The 22,698-nt window shown below is 38.7% G+C and overlaps 1 protein-coding gene and 1 pseudogene across 1 annotated transcript in view; both read right to left on the minus strand.

The window, feature by feature from the left end:
- Window positions 1-22,698, minus strand: part of IL1RAPL2 (interleukin 1 receptor accessory protein like 2) — a 719,072-nt gene that overhangs the window by 299,812 nt on the left and 396,562 nt on the right. The window lies entirely within an intron of this gene.
- On the minus strand, window positions 2,629-2,778 carry LOC142435112 (U1 spliceosomal RNA; annotated as a pseudogene).

Consider the following 22,698-nt stretch of genomic DNA (forward strand, 5'->3'; position numbering starts at 1 on the left):
ATGTGGTGGTAACCCCCAGCCATAACATTATTTTCATTGCTACTTCATCACTGTCATTTTGCTACTGTTATGAGTTGCCATGTAAATATAGGACGTACAGGATATATTTTCATTGTTACAAATTGAACATAATTAAAGCACAGTGATGAATCCCAAAACAATATGTAATTATACATTGTGAAATATTTATGTCTAATGACAAATAAATGGAATTTTGTCTTGAAGCATGGTGTAGCAGGGGAAATAGTCTTCACGCCGGGTATTCATATGTGGTCGTATCTGCATGTGGGTGGACCCGCCTGGAGATGATAGAGGAGTGGTGTCTTGGTTCCTAAGACCATCAGAAATATGTGTTTTTTGATGGTCTTAGGCGACCCCTGAGAAAGGGGCGATCAACCCCCAAAGGGGTCACGAACCACAGGTTGGGAACCACTGCCATGGTTACCGTACATATAAAAAGTATCCCCAAATTTGGGGTGGGATTTATCCTAGTGTTAGGTGCTGTGCAGTCAGTGTCAGTCCTAGAGACGCTGTGCACAACAGACCCAAACATGGCTCGTCCTGCACCAGCCTCACAACCTTTGTTGTGCTTCAGCCCACGGATGCAGCCACTGCGTCAATCGTCTCTTGGTAAGTCTGCTTTTGCCTGTCTTTCTCCTTTAGCAGCATGTCCTTCCTTCACAGGAGTTGAGCTCCCCTGTAACAAGCCCAGAGTATGAGACACAGTGTCACTGCACTCGCTTCTAGGGAACATTCTGGTTGCACTTCGTTCGAAATAGTTTTGTTTGCTCCTCTGGCAACCCATGCATGGCACTTTCAATATTCTTCGCCAAAGCCATCATTCAAATGCCTCAATTTGTCTGCTCTCTTATGTACTCACTGTTCAGCTCTCACATGCTTATGAAGATATTGAAAACATCACGGGGCTTGGGTCAGGTGTACCTCATTCTTCAAAGAAACATCCTTCCTTTTCAACACGTTAAAGAGATCTTGTGCAGCAGACCTCCTGAATGCAACACGTCACTTGATCTCTTGACTGCTGCTTCCATGGGCATTGATTGTGGATCCAAGCAAGATGAAATCATTGACAGCTTTAATCTTTTCTCCATTTATCGTGAGTTATCTCTTGGCCAAGTTGTGAGGATTTTTGATTTTCTTTGCATTAAATGGAAATCCATGCTGAAGGCTGCAATCCTTTATCTTCAACAGCAAATGCTTCAAGTCCTCCTCACTTTTAGAAAGGAAGGGATTGAACCTACAAGCATGAATTACTAGTACCAGCTCTGAATATTAATGTATCCAGGTAAGCATGTCATTATATTTGTTGCTAACTATTGCTAAAAAGTCCAGATGGCTCCAAATTTGCTTGATGCATGATTCTGAGTATCCAGATGTTTGACATCATGTAAGAAATTGATCTTGATAGCTAAGTAAAATTTGACATTTTATCTAGATGCATTTAAATATGAAAGTATTAACTAATATGTCAGTTATAATTATTACTATTATAAGCCATTTTAAAAGTATGAAATAATATAGCCAACATAATATTATATTGAGTAAGCATATTTTATGCTAAATCATTTTTTCTCAAACTAAAAAATTTCATATGGTAGATACTTGATAAACTTATCAGAGGCAAATAATAAAACTCCAGTGCTGGAAGTCTAGGGTTTGGACACAATTTAAATTCATTGATGGCCCCCTATGTATTTGAATTCTTAATATTTGTTTTAATATATGTTAGCAATGTGAACTATCAAGGCTATATGATATTAGCAAAGTTATAGAAATAACATATGTGAATATGCTGGTCCATGGTAAATGCTAGAAAATGTTAAAATTTAAATGAATTTAATGAAATGTCCCCAAACCATCAGGTTAACCTGTGAGTTGTAGTTGTATAAATGTGATCTATTATGCCACTCAGTGGTGAAGATGATTTGCATCACCAAGGCATGCGCAGGTTCATGATGGGCATCTAAACATCAGAAGACTGTTTTCTGTCCTCTAAGTGCCTTGATGTTATATGATGTCAGTTCAAGACACCTAGAGAATTATACATTAATACAAGGTACAGTCAATTGGCTCTATGCTGCTCCTATTTTGTTGCTGTTGCTGTTGCCCTCCAAATCCTATGTGAGACTTTCACTCATGTAATGTCGCTGGCACAATCCAGATGCCCCGAACCTGGGTACTCTTGCTCTGTTAAAAATAAGTAAGAACCACACAAGAAACACAATCTGGCTCACATCATAAGATCAACCAAGCTGAATCTAATGGAGCACTTTAAACAGCTGCAGTCATTGCAAACAGAACGGCATAGTCATATCCCTGGGTGGTGAGTTTCCTTCAATCTGTTTGTACACACACAATTACCTTTGGATTATTGAGTCTTTTCCTTGTTAAAGTTATGCATGACTCTGTAGCTTAACTATCTGTGTGTATTTGAGTGATGTGGGGAAATGGGTGGGTCATAAACTGTCTTAAAAAAGAAATAAATATGTGGCATAATTTTTAACTTGAAAAGATATAAAATCTACAACCTTGATTGCGTTGCATCTTAAAATTGGGTAAAGAAGAAATTAAGCCTTTGGCAACAGTTTTTTTTCCTTTTTAATGCAGGGGAAAGTACAAATGCACAGTGATAAATTCTGCAGTCAAGTTTCCCACATTTGGGGAAATCGCAGGGGTCAGCACATCCGGAGTGCAATGGATAAGCCTCGCCCTGGGAAAGCCACCTTCATGATCGTTGTATCTCCCACGCCAGGTAAGTATGGCAACCGTTTTCTTATGTAGCTGACAGATGATTAGTTTGTAATACATCTCTCTCACTGCTGTCGAGTTAATTTCAACTCCTTGAACCCTATAGGGCAAAGTAGAACTGCCCCGGTGGGTTTCTGAGACAGTAAACTTTATGGGAGTAGAAAACCTGTCTTTATCCTATAGAGCAACTGGTGGGTTCCAACTGTTGACCTTTGGGTTAGCAGCCCAATTTCTAACTCAAAATAAGAACTTATTAAAATTCTTTGTAAAACAATTTCTAAAAGCAATATATTTTAACATGAATAACTAGTGTCTTTAAGGTTTTTGCCAAACATGTCCTCCATCCCAAAGAGATACTCTCTTAAGTATTCACTCACTGTCCTTGAGTCGATTCCAACTTAGAGAAACCTAGAGGCTCTGTATCTTTATGGATCAGGGAGCCTCAACTTTGTCTCGTGCAGAGGTAGGTAGGTTTGAACTGCTGACCTTACAGTTAGAAGTCCAATGCTTACCCACTAGATACCTATGCCACCCAACCTCCTTATTTTCATAAGAACACTATGTTCTACTAACCAAAGCCTACTGCCATTGAGTAAGTTCCAACTATAGTGACCCCATAGCACAGAGCAGAATGGCCCGTATTAGGAGATTCCATTTTCACATAGTTATACTATGCTAACTACACAGTGCTGTAAAAATTTAGCACATCTTTCTTATGAAAATACAGGGGGAGGCACAGAATTGGCAAAAATACATATACAATACATTAAAATATGGCTGAAAAGCAGTATCTGAATGATTACCTCAGGTTGTGTATCTCAAAATGGAAATGATAGCAATGCATTCAGCAATGATGTGTGAGCAGTATGGGTGCAAATACAGATGAATCTAGTTCAAAGTGGTCCAAAAACAAGTGGAATGATCTCTTCCAGATATTTAATTCTTATACCATGAATGGTCTCCAATGAAAAGTTTCACAATTTGAGCAATTCTCCTGAGGGCAAGGGCCCATTTTGTAGTCTATAATAGAAAAAAAACCTGTTCAGAAAAATTGTTTGATTGCCATCAGAATAACCACCACCATCTTGGTAAGTATGTTTGGTACATTCATTCCACTTAACAGTTTGACTTCTAAATAGGTTCTGAAGAAGTTTGCATTTTTAAAAGAACAACAAAAGAGACCACAGGATTTTGGGGAGTTTAAAGTGAACAACAGGCTCGCCTGCGCTCAATAACCTTAAACAAATTTAATTAATGCAAGACTTCTCTAATGCTTCAATACACATTTTTAAATTGAGAACAAAAAGACATTCCCACCCACACTCAGCCTGTACACGAAGAGCGGAAAGCACATCATACTCTGTAAGAACGTGGCTTTGCTGTTCCGCTGTCTCGTTAGCATTTCTTTTCTTTTTCGGAACTGTCTTGTCTAAGCAAATGGTTTTTTTCATTAAAGGAAATTCCAGAAAGACTCAAGAACTCTTCAATGGAAATAATCCACAGACAGTTCGAGCCTTTTGATTCTTTCAATCTTCCACTTAAAAGTCTAGCCTTTTGCTATTTCCACCAATCTGAACCGTGGTGTAATGATTCTTACCCATTCTGAATCAATAACCACATGGAAAGACTTGCCTAAAAGCACTCTACATTTTTAGTAAAATCTGTCCTTACTTTCCATACTTCCAAAGTTTTGTGGAAGTGTTTTTCTCCCAATATAGCTTTAGAAACCTTTAGGGTCACTATGAGTTGCAATTGACTTGATGGCAGTGATTTTGGATTGTGTTTTGTTTTGTTGCTATAAAAAATAATAGGTCTTTCTGAGGATACTTTGATTGACCTCATGACAGAAACACTAACAGGGGATATAGACCTATTTTAAAGTGGATCCCAATAGGATATCCTAAATAGAGTGGGAGAAAAATATAGAACAAACTCAAAATCATAAGAAAAGATCAACTCCAGATGAAGACTGGTAGAAGCCCTGAAACGTTTGGCCCTTAATCATCCTTCAGGTCTTGAAATGAACTCACTCCCATGACTCAAAAGCCAGTTAAACAATAGATAGGTCTATAAAGGGATCAGTACCATGGGGAGATACACACACCTTAAAACAGTCAACCATTTGAGATCAAAGAGCAGCATTTGCCCAAGGACAAAGTTCAGACGGGTTAGAAAAGGAAGACCAGAAATAGGAAACACAAAGAGGAAGTGAGATAAGAGATGTTTTATTTGAAACAAAATGTGTATGAATTACAGAAAGGAAAACTGATCTGGTCTGGGTTATGTGCGGGGAAACAGACCCCAAATCCAATATGTTGTGTAGAGATCCCTTTATTAATTCTTACGCATGACAACGATAAGACAAAGATAAATCATCCAATGAGTAAAACCATCAGCCCAAGGCCATAATGGTATGCAAAAGATGCAAAACCACTCTGCTACATTATGAAAGCATGGGAAACAAAGAAATTCATCACCAAAGTATGCCTGGTGGTAGATTAATACATCACAGTCGATGGCAAGATTGTAGAAGTAGGAATGAAGCTACATTAAGAAAGGTACCCTACTGCAAATTAAAAATATTTACAAGATTGTTTTTAGGAACTTCTGATCATGTTGGTCTTGGTATGACTTAAGACCATGTGGTTCTAGTGCCCCAGTTTCCATCAAAAGCATCCCCTGGCAAATCCCTAAGGGCAAAATCGCCCATCCTTGGGCTGGTTAGGGGCAGGGGCTACCAACCTACTTGCTAACAAATTCTGCCTGGGGGCATAGACTTTCCTGTTGCCAGGTAATGGTCTGAAAGAACTCAATGTAAGCCAAGTCTATGTGGAGACTCAAAATATATTTAGGGTGCTCAATGTAAATTGTAGAATTCTGCAAACCTGGTGCTCATAATTGAAGTTCCAATTCACCTGTAAAGCTTCACCCAATTAACAATAAATAGAAATTATAAACAGAGGGAGGTATAGGCCATATGCCCTCTAAATTTACTACCCCTAGAAAATATGAATGTAGGTGAATGCATAAATTTGCATGTGTGTGCATGAACAGTATCTTGCACATTCACACAATTTGAGAAATTATGATATAGGACAAAGGATGTTGGATTAGAAGTTAAAAGATACCCATGACCATGTAGTTGATTTTGACTCAGAAGAACCTCGCAGGACAGAGCAGACCAGACCAGAGCAGAGCAGACTTCATAAAGTTTCTTAGAGTACGTCTTTACAGGAGCAGAAAGCCTCTGTTTACCCCACTGCTTAATCAACAGGGCTCCAAGGAGTATGATGAGGAGGTTTGTGTGTCCGTGGGAGAATGAATGGCTCCCCTTAAGTGGGCTGTCCTTTTCCTTATCTTTAAAATGAAAAAAAAAATAAAAGTAGAAGACTGGATAATCTCAGAAGCCAGGATGGATTCTCAGTAAATTTTATTTCTGCCAGGATCCTCATGTTGGAATTTTCAGATGACTCGGTTTCAGCATACATAAAAAAGTTTGTAGATTATAAACAATCCCTGGCATACTAGCCTTGGTCTCCCATTCAAGAATTCAGATCATACTCTAAGTCATTGAGAGATGTTATTACAGGGCTATTCCTTTTTTCAAATAGTTTTATTGACATATTATTCACATATCATACAATTTAATAGTTCAATCATATTAAACTTGTGCAATCATTACCACAATGAATTTAAGAACATATTATTCTGTCTTGTCGTCATTGTTATTAGCTCCCCATCTTCCCCCAGCATCCACTGTTGTAACTCTAGGAAACAATTAATCCAGTTACTGTCTGGATTTACTGTTCTGGATGCCATACACAGAAAAATTATACAAAACAAAAATAGCAAAATAAAATGGAGAAAAACCTCAATAGGAAAGAAAGCAGAAAATAATTTAAAAATCAAAATAAATTTAAATTTAGTATAAGAGGAGAATATGTGATAAAGTATTAACTTTTAACCTAAATACTTTTGTATTAATTCACTTTATATTCCTGGTTTATGGTCAAAAGAGAGTCACCAAAAGCTTAATCCATGTAGGGACCCTGCAAATGGAGCTTTGGCTTTCACTTTTATTGTTACCAAATTGGGTGCTCAGAATTTAGGCTCTGATACCTTTCCCTCTTCTGGCCTTAGATTTTATTATTTATAATCTTTGGATCACAGAGGCTGGTATACTTCTTCAATTGACATCCCACTTCCATGGCTGCTTGTTTGAAAACAAGCCTTTAAGACCCCAGATGCTATTCTACCTGATAGCTGGGCACCATCTGATTTATTCGTCACCTTGCTAAAGCACCCATATCCTCAAAGATCTCTTCATGCGGGCAAGTAGTGAGTAGGGTCATTTCATAAGCACTCATGGTTCTTAGGGTGGAGTTATGATTAAGTAAGTGATAGTTCAAATGAGACCATGTATCCATGGTTTATATATGTCTTTGGTTCACTTTATAGACAAAATTATCTATAGGGCTATTCTTGAATATATTTATAAATTTTATTAGTAACAAAGTACTTGAAAAATGTCAGCAGTATATGGTTTTCTGGACTACTGGTTTGAAACAATTTGTTCTGTAAATATAATTTTTTTCAAGAAGTATTGGAAAAGAGGTCCATCCACCCTAGGGAAACTCATAGAGTATAAATCTCATTTATTCTTTTAATAAATGTAATAACCGAGTTTCTAAAGTAAGATATACCACATAGATGTCTAATAGGATTTTAGCTAAAAATAAAATCCAATCAATAACATTAATGGGTATTGAGCTCAATTCTGACACATGCACAGCAAGTAGTAGCAACTATTACTGGAGCCCTGCAAACAGCATTTCTAATATATTTTTTCCAAAATCACTTTATTGGGACTTAATACAGATATAATATCATTCTGTAGATCAATCACATTAATCAGTATTGTACATTTGCTACCACGATTAGTTTCAAAACCTTCTTTTCCTTCCTGAACTTCTTGACATCAGCTCCCTTTTATACCCCACCCCCGTACCCGTAAGAAACCCTTATGCTACTTGCTGTCCCAATCGGTTCATCAATCCTGGTTATCACATACTGAAAACTAGAAAAGCATATTTAGAAAATTGAAGAGGGTCACCCCTAATGACAAAACACATGGGAAAGAAATCCCAATACGAACAAAAAAAAAAATACAGAACATGTTGAAAACTAGATCAGGTCCATGTGCATCAGAAGGGGGTTTAACTGAGAAGGTTTTATCTGTTTGTCAGGTTGATCATTTTGATCTTCTAATATTTTTATGGCAAGGGTGATAAAATATATGATAAAATATGAGGATAAAATATATGATAAAATATGAGGATCACATTGAATTTATGTAAATTACATATATCATCTTATATTTGTATAGCATTTCATGTGCTGCTGCTCTCTTTTGCTTATAGAATCCTCCAAAGTAGGTGGACTTCAAACCAAAAATATCACTGCCAATTTATAGCCACTCTATATAGGGGTTCAGAGACGGAACCTCTTTATAGGAGCAGACAGCCTAAGGAGTGGATGGTTGTTTTGAACTGCTATTTGGTTAACCTCTCAATGATAAAGCACCACCAGGGCTCTTTTGGAAGTGGGTGGAATAGGGGCTATTTCATTTTGTTGTTAGTTGCCATGGAGTCAGTTCCGACTCACACTGACCCTGTGGACAACAAAGCGAAACACTACGTGGTTCTGTGGCATCCTTTACAATTGTTCTTATGTTTGGGCCCATCGATGCAGCCTCTGTGTTGATCCATTCTTGTCGAGGGTCTTTCTCTTTTTCACTACCCCTCTATCTTACCATGTGTGATGTACATCTCCAGGGACTGCTCTCTCCTTGCGAACCACAGCCCAATGGGTAATTACTATGTCACCAAAGCTCCAAGTGCAGCCTAGATTTATTTTCAAATTCCAACTCTACATCTTTTCTCTTTCCCGCAAAATGTTTCCTTGTGCTTATTCTTGTGTGGGAGAAAGATGAGGCTTTCTGCTCTCATAAAGATTTACAGCCTCAGGAACCCTATCATATAAAGGAGCCCTGGTGGCTTTGTGGTTGAACACTGGGCTTCCGTCTAAGAGGTTGGCCGCTCACAACCATGAGCCATTCTGCAGAAGAGAAATTGGACTTTCTACTGAGCAAACAGTTCATCTCAGAGGCTCACAAAGGCAGTTCTACCCTGTTCTGTAGAATCGCTTTAAGTCGGCATCAACTCGATGGCAGTAAGTGACCCTACCATAGAGGGTTGTTATGAGTGAATCTAGACTCTGTGGCAGTGATTTTGGTTTGGGTTTTATCACTCTTTTCCAACAAGAGACCTCATATCTACTAAATGCTAAGGTCTTTGCATTCATTTCTTCAAGTTGTTCCTTCTTTCTTTCATTCATCTAACAAATGATTGATTGCTCATGCCTTTTTCTTGACCTTTCTACCTTAGTCAGCTCTGTTAAGCATCCTTTTGTTGTCTCATCCTCTTCGTGGTTTTCCTACTGACATAGCCTCTCCTGAGCCCCCTTCTCTGTTTCCTCTTCTCTTCAGGCCCCACTAAGTGTGTTTCCCTAATCCATGACTTTGGCATTTTTCTGTTATCTCCCTGTACTTTGCTACAAAATGATAAATAAAATAACTGTCCCGTGTAAGGTTCGTTTTTCAAATTTTGCTTTCAAGGGATGGCAGAAGTGTGAATCAGAGACTTCCAGGAAGAAGTGGCTTTTGAGGGTGGCCTTAGAGTCTAGGGTAGCATTTAAATATGTATGAATGGCGAAAAAGATTTTCTCATAAAGAGCTTGAGTAAAAGTACATTGGTGAAATATAGGCATCTATATGACTGTATGCACATATAGTCACAGATAATAATAAAACATATACAGGGCAGAGGAGTCCTGATGCCATAGTGGTAAAGCTTTGGGCTGCTAATCACAAGGACAGCAGTTCAAAGTCAGCTCCTCAGATGAGAGATGAGGCTTTCTGCTCCGGTAATGAGTTACAGCCTCGGAAACTCACAGGGGCAGTTCTACCCTGCCCTATATGGTTGTTATGAGTCAGAATTAACTTGATGGCAGTGAAGTTTGTATAAAGGACAGAGCTATAGAAAAACTTGTTGTTAGATAGCCTCGGAAATTCTCTACTGAGAACACCGCTACGCATAACAGAACACAACATTTCTGGGTTCTGCTCCCAATATTCTCACAATTGTTCTGTTTGAGTCCAGTGTTGCAGCCATGGTGACAATACATTCCCAACAGGTTCTTCTTTTTCTCCGACCCCCTTACTGTACCCAGTATGATGTTCTTTTCCAGGGACGGATCCCTCCTGATAACACGTCCAAAATATGTGACATTAAATCTCACCCTCATCACTTGTAAGGAACATTCTAATGGCTGTACCAGACGAATCCTCCAAGACAAATTTGTCCTTCTGGTAGTCCACAGTACTACCAATGTTCTTTGCCAATACCACAGTTCAAATCATAATCATTCTGTTCCTTATTCATTTTTCAGCTGTCATGTGTATATGAAGCAATTGAAACTCCCTTAACTTGAGTCAGGGATCCTTTAGCCATGACTGGCACCCCTTTGCTCTTTAACACCTTAAAGAATATTTGTGCAGCAGATTTGCCCATAACAACACACCATTTGCTTTCTTGATTGTTTCTTCCATGAACTTGATTTGGATCCAAGTAAAATGACATTTTTGACAACTGTAATCTATTTGTTTTTTCAGGATTTTGCTACAAGTCTTTTTAGCTTTCTGCAAGCATGGTTGTGAAGTTTGTATAAAGGTTTGTATCACAGATTGCTAATGAGTCTTCATCTAAGCCTGATGAATATAAAATGTAACCAATATCATTGAACAAATTTTATAAGAAATTGTTAATGGGAACCTAATTGCAGTGTGAAACTTCACTGACAATACTATAAAATATTGTTTTGAAAACAAGCATATTTGATGGAAACCAATAGAATGTGTATAGGGAAGCAATATTTGCTAAGATTTGGTTGTAGAAACATGAGTACTAGCGAGTGGAACTTTGAAAGTAGAATTAAGAGGATCACTAGATTGAAACATACCATTTCCTCTGCATTTAGTATAGCATCTTACAGTCAATAAAAGAACAAATGATACCTCTTTCATAATTGGCAACATTTTTTTCAAAACACTCTGCTGTCATTTGATTTCAATGATCTTATAGATATTTTCATGTATCTAGTAGTACCTTAATTTAAACAAATGGGAGCCCAATTACAACTCATCAGCTGGATGTTATCCTAGTAGTCTGGAGTACTGCATACTTTAAAATCGGGACAGGTGTGTGATAGGGTTGTATCCTATCACCGTATACACTTCACCTGAATACTGAGCAGATAGTAAGAGAAGCTGACTTATATGAAAGAAGAATGTGGCCTCATGATTGGAGGAGGGTTTATTAACAACCTGCCATATGCAGGTAACATAAGCTTGCTTTCTGAAAGTGAGGAGAACGTGAGGCACTTGCTGATAAGACGAAGGACTATATGTTGTGGGGGCAAAGATATTTGCTCCTTGGGCAAATGGGACAGGACCACTACCTTCCATGGTCCGACGCCCGTGGAAAACGCTGATGACTCAAGTACGGGAGCTGATGATGCAGTGTCTGCTCTGACTTTCTGCCTCAGTTATAGCAGATACTTTCCCTCCTGGTCCCTGGCAAAGCTGCTGAAGTGCAGCCATCTGCAAAATATCAGATACTCCCTGTTCCTGACTTTATCCTCCCCTCCTGTCTGTGAACAGCTTGTGGAAGGTATTAAGGTTTCCCTGTATGCCTTAAACAATTGTCAACTATCCCTTATTATGAGAACCTGTCACGAGATGCAGGTTACGTGATAAAAAGTGCATATAAAACTTCTTTGAATAAATTTCTGTCTATGCTATAGGCACCCACTCCCCCACACCCTAACTGCATCTATCCTTTTTTTGGTTTGCTTTGTAATATAAGAGCTGGATACAATTAATCTTACAATAACTCAATATAAAGAACACCTAAACCTTCACAACTAGACCAGTAGATGATATTATGATAAATGGAGAAAAGGTTAACATTTTCAAGGGTTTTGTCTTGCTTGGATTCTCAACTGATTGTCATGAAACAAGCAAGCGATCAAAAGACACTATTACTATTGCATTAGGTAAATCTTCTGCACAAGACCTCTTTAGAGTATTGAAAAGCAAGGATGCTACTTTGGGGCCTAGATGAGCCTGACTGCTGAAGCCATGGTATTTTCCATTGCCTCATATGCATGTGAAAGTTGGAGAGTGAAAAAAAAGGTTGAAGAAGCAACAATGCATTTGAATTATGGTGATGGAGAATGATAAATGTTCCGTGGACTGCTAAAAGGACCAAATGATCTGTCTTGAAAGAAATACGAGGGTTTTTTTTCAAAGCTATGTATTTTTTCTTTTTTTACAAAACAACCTTATCACCTTAAAGGACTCTGGGTTACACTTATTACATTTGTCAAATTTGTGGTTCCAATCTTGGAAACATTTTTCAAATTCATCTGTTTGGATGGCTGACAGTACCCTTGTTTTTTCCTTCACCTCTTCTATGTGGTAAAATTACTGTCCCTTCATGTCCTTCTTCACACAGTACATAAAAAGAAGTCAAACAGAGCAAGGTCAGGTGAGTAAGGTGTGTGGGGCAAGGAAAGCATGCTGGTTTTGCCTAAAACAAGCACACTGAGAGGACTGCATGAGCAGGTGCATTGTCATAGTGGCAAAACCAGGCCCCCGTCTGCCACAAATCAGGGCTTTTTTTTGGTCATACACTGTTATGCATTATTTTCAATAGCAGTTCATGGCACCTTTAATATTCTTGCCAGCAACAAAATTCAAATGCATCAATTCTTTTGTCTTTGGTCTTTCTTATTAACTTTCACATGCATATGAGGAAACTCAAAATACCATAGTCGTCAAAGTGATACCGTTGCTTTTAAATACTCTGAAGAAATCTTGTGCAGATTTACCTAATGCAACATGTCTTTGATCTCTTGACTGCTGCAGCTTCCAAGAGCATTGATTGTAAATTTAAGCAAGACAAAATTCTCAACTTCAAACTTTTCTCCAGTTATCCTGGTGTTACCTATTGGTACAGTTGTCCAGTTTTTGTCTTCTTCACATTGAGTTTTTATCCATATTGAAGGCTGCAATCCTTGACTTTCATTTGCAAGTGCTTCAAATCCTCTTTATTTTCAGCATGCAAGATTGCATCATCTGCATACCTTCCTCTAATCCTGATGCCATGTTCGTCTTCATTTAACCCAGTGAATCTGATGAGTTGCTCAACATACAGATCGATGCCAACTTTTTCTCATTTTAAACCATGCAGTATGCCCTTGTACTGTTTCATGTACAAGTTCAAGATAAGCACAATGAAGTGTTCTAAAATTCCCATCCCTTTCAGGTTATCCATAGTTTCTTAAGACCCACAAAGTCAAATCCCTTGTCATCGTCAACAAAACACAAATAAACATCTTTCTGGTATTTTCTGCTTTGAGCCAAGATTCATCTGATGTCAGCAATGATAGCCCTTATTTTGCATCCTATTCTGAATCTGATCTGTAACTCTGGAAGTTCCCTGTCAAGGCATTGTTGCAACCATTTTTGTAAGATCTTCAGCAAAATTTTACTTGCATGTAATAGCTATAATATTGTCCTATAATTTGAGAATTCTGTTGGGTCACCTTTCTTTGGCAAGCACACAAATATGAACCTCTTCCAGTCAGAGGTCAAGTAGCTGTCTTCCAAATTTCCTGGCATAGATCAGGAAGTGCTGTAGTGCCTCATCAGCTTATTTCAATTGTTATTCCATCAGCTCCTGAAGTCTTGTTTTTGGCTAATGCATTCAGTGCATCCTGAATTTCGTCATTCATTACCATTGGTTCATGTTCATATGCTAACTCCTGAAATGGTAGAATGTACACTAGTTCTTTTTGGTACAGTGGCTGTGTATGCTTTATATCTTCTCTTGATGCCTCTGCATCATTCAATATTTTTACCCAAGAATTTTTCAATATTGCCACTGGAGGCTAGAATTTTTTCTTGAGATCTTTCACTTTTTAGATATGCTTTCAGGGTTGCTCTTTTTTGGTTTTCTAACTGTAGGTTTCATTATATTATTTGAATCCCCCCATATCTCTCTCTCTCTCTCTCTCTCTCTCTCTCTCTCTCTCTCTCTCTCTCTCTATATATATATATATATATATATATATATATATATATATATATATATATAAAATCTTACTATTTAATTATAATATTTGATTTTGTCTTCTTTAACTGCCTTCTGAAAAATTCTATTCAGCGCTTAGACTTTGCAAATTTCAGAGCCTCTTCTGACATCCACTTTGACCTTCCTTTTTAAAAAATGACCTTGCTTTCTTCATGAATGATGTTCTTGATGTCCTCTGACAGCTCAAAAGAGTTTCTGTCATTAACGCTCAATGCATCAAACCTGTTCTTCAGATGTTCTCTAAATTCATGTGCTATAGATTTGAGGTCTTATATTGGCTTTTGTGGATTTGTTTTAATTTTCTTTAGCTTTAACCTGAACTTCATATGAGTAATTGCTGGTCTATTCCATATTCAGCCCCTGGTCTGCTTCTCGTTGCTAATATTGAGCTTTTTCATAGTGTCTTCTCATAGATGTAGTCAATTTGATTTTCTGTGTATCCCATCTGGAGAAATCCTTTCCATCTGGAGAAATCCTTTTGTGTTGTTGGAAAAAGGTGTTTGCAAAGAACAACTCATTGGTCTTCCAAATCCTATCATGTGATCACCAGGTTCATTTCTATCACTAAGTCTTATTTTCTCACTACTCTTTATTCATCTCAGTTCTAACTTTTGTATTCCAATCACAAATAATTATCAATGATTCTTTATTGCATATTTGATTAACTTTCAACTGATGTCCTTGATAGAATTCTTCAATTGCTTCATGACTAACTTTTGTGTTTGCTGCTTAGATTTGTGTGATGATTGCATCGATTGGATTTCTTGGAAGGCAGATAGATATAACCCTATCTAGAAAACTGCTAGTTCCACAATAAAACTCATAATCATGAGTATTATATCTGAGTTATTTGTAACCATTGCAAGGTATTATTAATCCTAGTGGAGAATTAGAGGGTGCTATGGGAGGGATAATTGGTGTTAGAATTGGCAAAAAAAGAGAAGAAGTTTGAAAGATAGAGGCATGTATGAGAACAGTCTTATAGGAATCAGATTTGGATTATTCATCTTGCTTTTCTCCCCACCTATCTTGTAACGTTAGAAGATAGAAGAGGTTTGCAGATGGAGGATGGTGCCCGGCTATTAAAAGATATAGTGTCTCGGACCTTAAAGACTTGAAGTTTAACAAGCGGCCAACCAATGAAGCAACAAGCCCACATGGAAGAAGCACACTAGCTGGTGCAATCGTGGGGTGTTGAACCTGGGCAATGAATATCCGAAGAATCACAACAAACAGTAAACAAAAAAAACAAAATTGCATTGGTGAGAATGGAGGGGATTGGAGCAGAGACCCAAGGCCCATCTATGGACAATGGAGCAATCCCCCACAGAGGGGTCGCAGGGAGGGGTGAGTCAATCAGGGTGTAGTAGAGCACTAATGGGTCACATAATATACCTCTGTTCCCTGGAGGCCTCCTCACTTACCTCCCCACCCCCTATAATGATCCCATTGCCGCCTCCCAATCTAGACTAGACAGGAGCATGTACATAGGGTTAGGCAAGAGATAAAACTCACAACACATGGAACCCAGGAACAGGAATGGAAATAGAGATACCAAAAGGGGAGGAGGAAGGGAAGGGGGAAAAGCGTGGAGGGAGAGGGGCACTGATTGCAATGAATGACACATAAACACCACCACTCTAGTCAGGCCGTAGAACAACAGAAACCAGAGGGGAAGGGAGACGGTGATCGGAGTGAGATTTGAAAATAATTAATAATCTACAATCTATCAGGGAGCCAGGAGGGTTGGGGGAGGGGAGGAGGTAGGGAAAAAAGGAGGAGCTGATCCCAAGGGCTCAGTGGAAAGTAAATGTCTAGAACAATGGAACATATGCACAAATATGTTGGATAAAACTGATGTATGGCTTGTAACAAGAGTGGTAAGAGCCCCCAATAAAATGAAAAAACAAACAAACAAAAAAGAAGTTAGAAGAGGTCAGATCCATTGGGCCTCCACTCAAGTACTCCCTCAACACAAGAATACTTTGTTCTATTAATCTGGCATTTCCTGATGCTCACCTTCCCAATACAATCGCTGAAGACAAAGCGGGTGCATAAAGAAATGTGGTGAAGAGCACTGCTGGAGCCCGGCTATCAAAATATATCACTTCTAGCATCTTACAGACATGAAGGTAAACAAGCGTCCATCTAGCTGAGAATCAACAAAGCCCACATGGAAGAAGCACACAAGCTGCGTGATAACAAGGTGCCGAAGGGATCAGTTATCTGACATCAAAGAATAAAATCTCATATTATTGTGTGCTCACCTCCCAGATACGATCACTGAAGACAAATGGTTACATAAGCAAATGTGAAGAAAGCTAATGGTGCCCAACTATCAAAAGATATAGTATCTGGGGTCTTAAAGGCTTGAAATAAAACAAATGGCCATCTCAGTAAGAAGCCACAAAGCTCACATGGAAGAAGCAGACCAGTTAGTGTGATTATGAAGTATTGAAGGGATGAGGTATCAGGCATCAAAGAACAAAAACTCATACCATTGTGAATGGGGGTGTGGGGAGTTTGGAGTGGGGACCCAAAGCCATCTGTTGGCAATTGGACATCCCCTTACTGACGGGTCTCAGGGAGGAGAGGAGCCAGTCAGGATGAAGTGTAGCAATGATGAAACATACAGCTTTCCTCTCCTTCTTAAATGCTTTCTCTCCTCCCTCCCACTATAAAGATCCCAATTTTACCTTACAAATCTGGCTAGACCAAAGGATGTACACTGGTACCGATAGGAACTGGAAACAGGGAATCCAGGATGGATGATCCCTTCAGGACCAGTGGTGAGAGTGGGAGAGGGTGGGGTAGAGAGGGGGAAACAATTATAAGGATCTACATATAACCTCCTCCTTGGGGGACAGACAACAGAAAAGTGGGTGAAGGGAGATGTCAGACAGCATAAGATATGACAATACAATAATTTATAAATTGTCAAGGGTTCAAGAGGAAGGGGGAGTGGGGAGGGAGGGGGAAAAATGAGGAGCTGATGCCAGGGGCGTACGTGGAGAGCAAATATTTTGATAATGATGAGGGTAACGAATGTACAAATGTGCTTTATACAATTGATGTATGTATGGATTATGATAAGATTTGTACCAGTCCCCAATAAAATGATTTAAAAAAAAGGTCAGACCATTTTTCCAAAATCTATTTTAAACATTGCTACTCATGTTTGCATATGTTTGCTGATCAAGGAAGAATTGATTAATTTAAATTATGGTGTTCATGAAAAATATTGATAGTCCTCTGTACTGCCAAAACAACAACAAATCTTTATTGGAAGAAGTGAATATGGTGAGACCTTGTGTGACATTATTTAGATATATTATCAGGAGGGACCAATCCCTGGAGAAGGACATCATTCTCGGTAAAGTAGAGGGTCAACACAAAAAGAGGAGATCCCTAAATTAGATGATTCTATAGTGACTGAAACAATGGGCTCAGCACTAACAATTGTTACAAATGAGTCAGAACCAACTAAAGGCACCTAATAACAATGGCAACATGTCTTCCTTCTAGGTGGTGCAAATCGTTAAGTGCTGAGTTGAACTACTGACTGGAAGGCTAGTCAATTGAGTCTATCAAGAGGTACATCAGAACAAATGCCTGAGAATCCATTTGCAGGGTCCTATGTGCATTGATTCTTCTGTGGATTTCCAGTGACCATTGTCTTGGAATGTCACCAAGCTTAAATCAGACAGTCTTTATCATAAAGACTCTAGATATTAGCAGCTCCAGTTAGGTTGGAATGAAACACCTTGTCACCGGATGTCACTTTTTATCCATTTTGAACTTTTCTGTTTTACAAAATACTTTCTGTTTTATTTTTGGTTGCTTGGTATTGTGTGGATTTTGTTGTTGTTTATTTGTTTGGTTTTTGGTTTTGTCTTTGTATGTTTTACTATTTAGGAAATTCAAGATGAGTAAATCTATGAAGACAGAAAGAGGATTAATAATGAGCTGGGGGAAATGGAGAGTCAACAGCAGTGGGAACAATGTTCTAAAGGAAAATAATGTTCTAAAGTTGATTGTGATGGTAATTGCACAACTCTTCTTAACATAACTGAAATATTGAATTGTATGACATGTTAATTATATCTCAAACTATTAAACTTTTAAAAAGTAAATATTAGTTATTAAAAACCCTATAGAGTAGGGTTCTATTCTGATCCACATGGGATCACCCTGAGTCAGAACTTATTTGATGGAAATTTGCATTTGCATGACATTCTAATTGGTATAGTTTCATATCACATGGATTCTGTCCTCAGAAAGCTTGTAGTCTATTGAAGGAGATGTGCTCTCTCTCTCTCTCACTCTCTCTCTCTGTATATATATATATATATATATATATATATATATATATATATATATATATATATATATATATATATATATATATGAATTTTCAAGTAGGTGTTTTTAGGGCCCTCTAAATGTCTTTCATTGCATCCAGGTGATTATCATCCTGGATATTGAACACCTGGATGATTCCTGAACTCTCTTCCAGATGTCATACCATCTTGTAATCATGGTCTAAGTCTCCCCTGTGTTCTGCAGTTGCTGTCAAAGGCAACCTCAATTAATTTGCTGTGACTTTTGAAAACACGTTCAGAATGATGGATTAAATGAAAAAATCCCTGGCCAGCGCAAGAGAAATAAAGCTAGTTCTTGCCCAATTGCTGTGTGCAGGGTTATTGGCTGTCTAAGGAAACCATATGAGCTTGGTGAGTATGGCTAGGTAAAATCTTCTCAACCAGCTGTCCCCAGACCCTGAATCACACATTCAAAGGAATATGTTGAGCTTCTATATTATTTATTCACGCCTATTGTCACCTTCATCCGTGAATTATGGGCTTTGAACTTTTCACATACAAACTCCTAAACTCCTTACAAACTCCGAAGCCCTACTGACAACCACTCAGTTTCCCTAAGAATATACTTTTTTGCGGATAAGAACATATTGCAGAACTTGCTTTTGTCACATTTACCAAAGTAAATCACAAGGATAAGGGTCCACGTCTTATAGGGTTATGTGATATTTTCACTTACTTTTATTAGATAAATCAGATCAATTTCCCTGATGGCAAACCCAAATCAGAAACCAAACGGTTCCAGTCATCATTGTTCACCTTACACTCCTGGTCACAAGTTCCTGGTTGTCTTTCCCACCAAGTTCCTAAGAGGCATTAGTGCCTAGTCAAGGTAGGCTTATACGATGACCTGCACCGTCTTCTCTTTCATCTGTCCTGCTTCATATATTTCAAAACCTGGCTCAACATTTTATTTTGTAAGGCATAGATACCTAAGTCAACATAACTGTAAGGTAACCAGTGAGTTTCAGTTGTGCAGCTGGAAAAAGTACAAGTGAATGGTCTAAGGATAAACAGCTGTCTCCCCTATGTAGTCTAAGATACGATGAACCTCCTGAAGCCATATGCACAATTTTGAGCTTATGGTCTCTGCAGTTTTTAATCATATTCTCAAACTTATCTGTGATCTCTAAATAGTAAAGAACTGTAGAGGTTTGTATCTTCTGGACCTTGTCAAGAAAATCTTGGTCTGTGTTTCTGCCTTCAGTCAAAGTGATGTTATGGCTAGTGAGCACATATCCTTCCTGACTTCCCCAGAACCGCGAAGGAGAAAGTGGGTACAAGTCCATGGTTGTCCCTAGATAAATGCTGTGGTCAGAACCTAGGAATAGCAATATTGTTAGTAGTGGTGGTATTTATTTTCTTCCTGATATGTTCATATTTTTGTGGTTAGTTTTCATCAAGTCAATCCCAAGTGGGTGGAATAGACTGCTTTCCCCAGTTAACCAGCCCATCTCTTTAGGAGTCTATGGATGACCTCTACCCACAAATCTTTAGGCTAGTTACTAAGCACTTAAAGAGTCGCACGACAAAGAAGCTATAAGACATATTCATAGTGTTGATAATTGAGAAATCTTTTTATGTGTTATCCCCACTCCTAACTCAATTCTCCTTTCCTCAATTCCTTCTACTCAGCTCCAAGCAGATTGATTTGCCATTGGGGTTACAAAGGCTAATATTTTAACCAAATTGAAGAAAGCAGAACCTTTAACAGTAGTTTACTAGTATAGCGAGTCATCAATGAACTTAGTTAAGCAAAACATATATGTACCTTTGCTTCCTTTTTGCTGCTGCCCCTATTCCACCGGACCAGAATATTGTCTCCGTATGAGATTCCTCTTCTTGCCTATGTTTGCATCTTGGACTAGCATGTATGCATACTGTTGTTACTAAGTGTCACTGAGCTGTACATATGGTAACTATGTTCTGGGCATAACAATGTGATATGATGTACAGCAGAATGAAACATTGCCCAGGCCTATACCATCTTCACAATCTCTGATATGCTTGAGCTCATTATTGCAGTCGCCGTGTCTATCTGGTTAAAGGTCTTCCTCTTTATCACTATCCTTTGTTTATCAAGCATGAGTCTTTCTCCAGTGACTTGTCATTCTTGAGAACCTGCTCAAAGTACAGGAAATGAAATCCTCACTTCTGAGGCACATATTGATTGCACTTCTTCCAAGACAGAAGAAGTTTTGTTCGTTCTGGCAGAACATGGAACATATAATTTTTGTTTTTACCAACACAGTAACTCAAAAGCCTCAAATCTTCCTTGGTCATCTTCATTCATGATCTTGCTTCCAAATATATAGGTGGTGGTTATTAGGTTCCAACCTAATATAGCTTTGGTTCCAACCTATAGTGGCTGCTGTAGTTAATCTGGTGTCAATTTGAGGACTGATAGTGTAGGAGTGGAGTCCAGTCTGTCAATCAGGATATAGCCAATGAGGTTACTGTGTGAGCATGGCCTTCTCCTTAGGATTTGGGAACTCCTGTATTTCCTCCTTGGAAGCTAGAGACACACACTCTCTCTCTGCTCACTCCCTGGGAGACATTGTAGCTGACAAGACACATTGAACTATGTTAGAGCCTTGGGAGCTGGAGAAACCACATGGAGAACCCTGCCAGCGCCAAGATGCTTACAACGCCATGGAATCCACAAGACTTCCTACTCCCTGGCCTGTGGTCTTTCTGCATTTGGTGTCATTGTATGTGTTTCATGACTCTGAAGAGGACTTTATAGATTGGTATTGGACATATGGGCTAATATTGGACTTATGGACTTGATCTGGACTGGGCTGGGATGTTTCTCAATATTCCATTGCTCTTATATCTAAAGCTCTTTCTTATGCATATACGGGTGTTCATGAATGTGTTTCTACAATCTACCCAGAATAACACAGTGTCCCTATGTACAACACAATGAAACACTGCCCAGTCTTGTGCCATCCTTATAACTGTTCCTCTTCTTGAGCCTATGTTGCAGCCACTGCACCATTCCAACTCTTTGAGGGCTTTCCTATATTTTCGCTGCCCCTCTACTTTCACAAGCATGCACCTCTGAAACACATCCTTCCTGATTTTACATGACACAGGAATCCTTTGTTCAATTCCCACAACTGCCTCTCGGTCTGTCTATAGGTCCTGCATCACTTGACTGCCAGTGTGTCATACTGTAGTGGCTTGTGTGTTGCTGGGATGCTGGCAGCTATGTCACTGCTATTTCAAATGCCAGCAGGGTCACCCAATATGAGCAAGTATCAGCGGAGCTACTAGACTAAGAACAGATAACAAAAAAGGAAACGGCTGCCTACTTTGGAGGAAGTAGTCACTGAAAACCTTACGCGTAGCAAATAGATAGGAGGCCACTGAAAATACTATGGCTCGGGTAGGTGCACTTCAGTCTTCATGTTGACAGAGCTTATTTTTAAAACTTCATAGAATCTTTTGCAGTAGATTTGCCAAATATAATATGTAGTTTGATGTTTTGACAACTTCCAGGGACATTGATTGTAGATAAAATTAAAATGAAATTCTTAACAACATCAATGTTTGCCCCATTTCTTGTGATGTTGTGCATTGGAATTAGTGGGGTTTTTTTCCTTTCTTTTGGGTGTAGACTATATTGAAGACTGTAATCTTTAACCTTCATCACTAAGTACTTTAGCCCTGTTTGCTTTCAGCAAGTAAGGTTGGGTCATCTGAGGAGCATAGGTCTTTCTCCAAACCAGATGCTGTGTTCTTCATGTAGTCCAGTTTCTTGGGTTACTTGCTCAGCAAACAGCTTGGAGAAGTATGGTAAAAGGATGCGCCTGTGAAATACATCTTTCCTGATTACACATGATGAAGTAGTCCTTTGTTTCACTCAACTAACAGTCTCTTCGTGTATGTATAGCAAGAGCACAATTAAGTGCTCTAGAATTCATTTTCTTTCCAATGTTAACCACAATTCATGACGATTCACACAGGAGAATGTCTTCGCACAGGCAATAACACACAGGTAAATAACTTTCTGGTATTCTCTGCTCTCCGCCAAGACCCTTGGGGAATCAGCAATGGCAACCCTCGTTCTAGGTCCTCTTCTGAATGCAGCTTGAAATTCTGGCAGTTCTCTGTCTATGGAGGGCTGCAATACATTTTGAACGATGCTTTGCAAAATTTTACTTGTATGTGACATTGATAATATTGTTCAACAACTCCCTCATTGTGTTGGATCACCTTTCTTTGGAATTGGTCTGAATATGGAATTCTTATAGTCAGTTGACCAAGTAGCT

The sequence above is a fragment of the Tenrec ecaudatus genome, chromosome X (assembly GCF_050624435.1).
Source record: "Tenrec ecaudatus isolate mTenEca1 chromosome X, mTenEca1.hap1, whole genome shotgun sequence".
Taxonomy (NCBI): domain Eukaryota; kingdom Metazoa; phylum Chordata; class Mammalia; order Afrosoricida; family Tenrecidae; genus Tenrec; species Tenrec ecaudatus.